The sequence below is a fragment of the Bidens hawaiensis genome, unplaced genomic scaffold (genome assembly GCF_021521415.1).
Source record: "Bidens hawaiensis isolate Kalapana, Puna unplaced genomic scaffold, B.hawaiensis_p1.1 tig00020044_1, whole genome shotgun sequence".
Classification (NCBI taxonomy): Eukaryota; Viridiplantae; Streptophyta; class Magnoliopsida; order Asterales; family Asteraceae; genus Bidens; species Bidens hawaiensis.
The window spans coordinates 205,354-210,558 of record NW_027493052.1 but is presented as its reverse complement, the minus strand read 5'-3'; the positions used below and the strand labels follow the sequence as shown (position 1 = coordinate 210,558).

Genomic DNA, 5,205 nt, shown 5'->3' with positions numbered 1-5,205 from the left:
ATTTAGGGAGAGTATCTTAAAAATAGTTTCAAGAGCAACAACGAATTGTATAAATCACTTTATGCAAATGTAAATTACAAGAGTTTGATTGTCAATCAAGTTGACTTTATCTCGACATAATAGTTACTGTAGATGAGTAATGTTCATCTTGTTGGTGATGAATGTATTCATCAAAATGATTTGGATTAAGACTTACATTTAAAATCCATATAAGTTAATGTTGAAACTTTGAAGATTAAAGGCAAAAGAGTTATGTTCCTTAATTGAATGAAAAATTATGTATGATCTATATACAATAATTTCTGAGACTTTCCTGATATTAACGTTTGGGGATTGTGAATAAGTCTCATAAGTTTGTCTAAACTAAGGGGTGAATGTTTGAAAGTGATATTGTAATAATATTATGGCTGTGAAGAATCAGAATGATGCATCTTCTGTTCACATGCTAAAGTATTGTAGTCTAAAGCATGCTAGACTAGTACTTGTTAACTATGGTGCTTTGCGAAGACTAGTTAACGTGAAACATTCAAAAGATACACAAACACATGAATGAATTTCTGCATAGACAAATTTGAAGTGGGTTTTCATTTAATATAAGGAAATAATATAACTTATGAGGATCTTAAGAAGATCTTAACTTAAAAGGTTTGCCTTAGAGGGTGATTTAGAATCCTTCTAATTTGGTGATATTTAATAACAAACTTATGAAAAGTGTTACTTTATTAGTAAGCATTAATGAACTCATTGATACAAAGACGTGGTCGTCTTGTTCAAATCATGAGTTTCGAGTTGTCTTCATAAGTAGAGTTAAACAAGCTATATCAAAATGCAAGAAATGTGGGGGGGGGGAGGGGGAGCCTTTTAAAAAACTACTCTTTAGAAGTATATAGAAATGGTAATTGATATGATTTATCAAACTTGTGTTAAAAGGAAGAACCTTTCTTTACCCCATTCAAATGTTGGATGATGTTATCCAATAGCACTTAAATGTGGAGGTGTCTTGCATTTAAACTTCGAAGGTTTAGCAATGAGGATTGTTGTAATCCAATCTAACATTGCAAACACACGACTAAGCGAAGGATAAAAAGGTCGTAGTGCATAACGGAGATGTTTTTGCCTTAATGATAAGTGTATCTTACAAAGACAAATATTATAACCAGATTCAGGTGGCCACTAAGGTTATAGTCTTAGAAAGTTGACATTAGGCAAAATTAACTTATAAGTTAAGAACACATCATGACAACTGATCTCAACTACGCAAGTTATCTATAGTGACTACACAAAGTCAACGATAATGTTATGGATCCAACAACCTAAGGGTTTAGTAGAGATCATGTTGTGGAATGAGACTAAAGCCCATGAAAAAGAGTATATAAAAGAAAACCTAACTTAGTCGACTGGAGATCCCAGATCTAAGTTCAATAGGACAACCTAATTATATATCCAAGGGTGGTCACTGTGGGGCATAACTTATGTATAATTTGACACATAAGCTAATATATATATCCTCCTAAATTAAAAGGGGGAGTCTAATTACTTCCTAGTCCATTCCTATAACAACAGTGACATTTTGTTAGGCTAAGCATAATGTATGGTTAATGATTTGTAAGCTTAATGCTTTTAATGATTTAAGGATAATCACCTATGTGAAAGAGAAGTGGGGTCGCTTCAAATGAAATTGTGGGGTGCGCAATTCCTAGAGCTTTCACAGAACCAGGCTAGTGTTCCAGGACCATAATGGACACGACAATGAGGGGATGTACCCGGCTAGGGAGAGTATTGTGTGAAGTGTATTGTCGTCTACACCAATGGGGGTTTGTTCAATGACACCGCGTCTACTAACTGCTAGGAGACTAAGTGTACTTCACAAAGGAAGGTTCAAAGCTAACACCTACCTATCCTGCAATACTCAACTGTCGAGGTTAGATTGGATACTTTGTGTGTTTTGATCAATTTCCATTCATGTGGGGGATTGTTGGAAACTGAATAATGTGAATGGAATTTATTAAATTATTAATATTAAATTCTTCATGTCACTTGTTTGATTTATGAGAATTTATATTAATATTAAAATCTTCATATGGTGAAAAACTCTTGAATAGAGCTCTTTATGGACTTGATTAGTTTTTATTAAACTTTATGTCTCTAATTAAGTGAGATTATTCATCATCCATAACTCTTATACATAATAGGCTATGTGCCTCATTTTGAAAAATGCTAGAAAAAATATAAGCTTAAAAATACAAGGGAAAATGTATGCATACATGAAGAGTTCTTGGAGAAGAAGAAAGTCTTGAAGACCCATATGTTGAGAGCCTATAAAGATGAGTTTCTCTATTCGATTAATCTACCTTTTCATTCTTTTATTATCTTTTTTTCACAAGTCCTAACACTATAATTTACCTAATGTAACCTCGGGCGTATGGACATCTCCGGCAGTACAAACTGCTTCGGCTGTTGTATTCTGGGAGACAGACGCGTTGTCTTATGCAGAGGCGTGGAATCTGTTTTAAGAGAAGCGTGTTGAATACGTGCCTCAGCCTCAACCGCCAACTTTTGTTTTGTTTATTCTTGCAGCCTAAAAGACTACTAGAAGCCGTTGTTGATGTAAAAGTTTGAAAAATTATTTTAAGTTCTTGTTACGGAGATTACAAAAAGATGTTGCTGAATAACAAGTTGAAGACTTTATCATTTGAAGTTTCTGAGTTGAATCATTTAGCATACTTGTTATGTTTTCATTGTTTATTTTTATTTTGTATTACGATATTTGTACTAATTATTTTCTTATGTTAATAACGAGAGTATCTTTATTATTTATATTAATTTTAATATAAAAAGTGACTCATATTCCTATAGAAGGAACAAATTTCAGCTTGTATAAGGCCTTGCTCATCAGTAGAATTCCTGGTGATCCGGGCCCCCCAAGAAACTTGTGTGGACTTAAGGCTATGGCATCATAGCCATCAGCAGCACCTGATCTCATATCTATCTCTGCATATGGACCGATTTTGTATATGCATTCAACATTAAAGGTACTTGTCATCAGAACTCTAGTTACCATTGAACAATTATGCAAAATAAAGCAGTTACCTTGTTGTGAAATCAAAGCATGCCAAGGCTCCAAACTCGTGAAGCATTCGAGCTAAAGAGCGTGTCAGAACAAATTCCAGTAACGTTACTACAAGCGGAAAAAGAACCCATCATTGGGCGTCCAGTGGTTTGATAAAACTCCAGACGCGCCTTTAAATCATCCTTATCAATCATTCCTTCTTCATCTAGACCGATCTCTATCACTTCTGCTAAACTTTGCCTCCAGGAAAGGAGTTTGGAGTGGTGTTCATAAGGACCAACAAAAACGACCCATCTTTCTTCACTTTCTATACATGAGTTCAACACTTTCTCTCTTAAAATTGACGGAACTGCAATTCCCATGACTTGTTGAAGCCGTTTAATAGCGGCTGTAGTGCCGGATCCGCAGAAAAGGAGTGCATGATTTTGGGATCCGCCTAAACATTTCTTCACAAATTCGGTTGCCTCATGGAGCATGTTCATGGTCCGATTGCTGACATAGTTGTCACATGTGTGAGTGTTACATGGAAAGTTTAAAAGCAAGTAAATAACACCAGAAACATGTAAAAACAACAAATGTAAGCTTACCATAAAAGGGAAGAAGATTCTGGATAATGTAGTCTTCGATGTAACGAAGACAGCGGCCAGAGGCTGTATGATCTGCATGTAAGCTTACGTGCTCCAAATGGAGTTTGAATCTCAGCAAATCGGCCAATAGTTTGTGATCATAGCCACCTTAGTTTGGAATCAGCCCACGAATCACTATCCGGTGCATCGCAGGCAACAATTACATCACTAAACAGCATGTCATGTCCTTTTGTGGGACGTTGCCGTTGATGTTTCATCTTCTTTTGGATTAGTTGAACAATTCTTAGAAAGTACTTAATGATATATAAAACGTAATTGTAAAGTTTAATTAAACTTGAACTATTATGTTCGCACTCACACTTGAACTATTATTAGTAAGGACTAAGGAGTATTCAAGAGGAGTTTTTTTTTTCTTTCAAAAGAGTGTAGTTTGCACTTGAGAGAATTATCTAATATATATAATTTGAAAGTTTGGCGATGCTAGAATCTTTTTGTTATTGGTCCAAGTGGCAGTCCGATATTGGACAAAGTTTTTTTTCTTTTGTATTTTTGTTTTGTTTCGTAGTTTCAGTATCGTAACGAGCATAATTGAAACAAATTAAATTTGTGTCGATTTACCACCACAAATCCCGAGACCAACAACGCTCAGGTTTTACCGACTCACCACCGCAACGCCCGAGTTTTATCAACCCTTTTGTTCTAATTCCGATACCTTAAGATGATATTGACTGATCGTGTCAACCCATCGTCATAATGCTCGTGTTTTACCAACGCCCGGGTTTCAATGTTGGGATTTTGCCAACTACCCTGACGCAACGCGCCAGATAGAAAATCTAGATAGTAAGTATTTAAAGAGTATTCAAGAGGGATTTTTTTTAAGTGTTGGGTGGGAAAAGTATTATTAATTGAAAAGTGTATATTTATTAAAATGTTGTTATTCTATTATTTTGATTTGCATTTCATTTTAATATATTAGACTTCTTTTTATTCAAAAGTCATCTCCTTTTTCTATTCTTTTAGTATTCTTTTTGAGTTTTTTTTAATCAAACTTTAGAAAAAAAAATACATAAATAAACCCCTTATAAAAAAGTTCAGAGTAGGTTGATTGAGACAATCATTTCTCATAAAATTGGTGAGAATTATAAATGATAGGTGTTATTTTTCATACTGGAAAAAGATGTATTCGTTTCTAACAAAGTTAATGTTTATATATATTTTTTTTCGATCTAAATCAATGAATAAAAACTTATGAACCTACCGTGTGTTTTTGCACAATAAATATATGTAGCCTACACAAAATCATATAACATGCATATATATTTCATCATAAACAAGTATCTATAACATACACATATGTATTTTAATATCAACAAAAGCATTTAACCTACATAAAAACATAAACATGCACACACTACAATTGTTAAAAAAATTATTTAGAGTTAAGTATTGTTTTAGACGTTGTCTTTTGTTCATATTCTCATTTTCAATCCAAAATATTTTTTTACCTCGTTCAGTCATTTAGTTTATGTTTTTGTCTCATTTCCATCC

General features: G+C 33.8%; 1 pseudogene; it reads right to left on the bottom strand.

Moving 5' to 3' along the window:
- Positions 1 to 2,842: 2,842 nt before the first annotated feature.
- On the bottom strand, positions 2,843 to 3,914 carry LOC143559824 (uncharacterized; annotated as a pseudogene).
- Between the last annotated feature and the right edge of the window lie 1,291 nt (positions 3,915 to 5,205).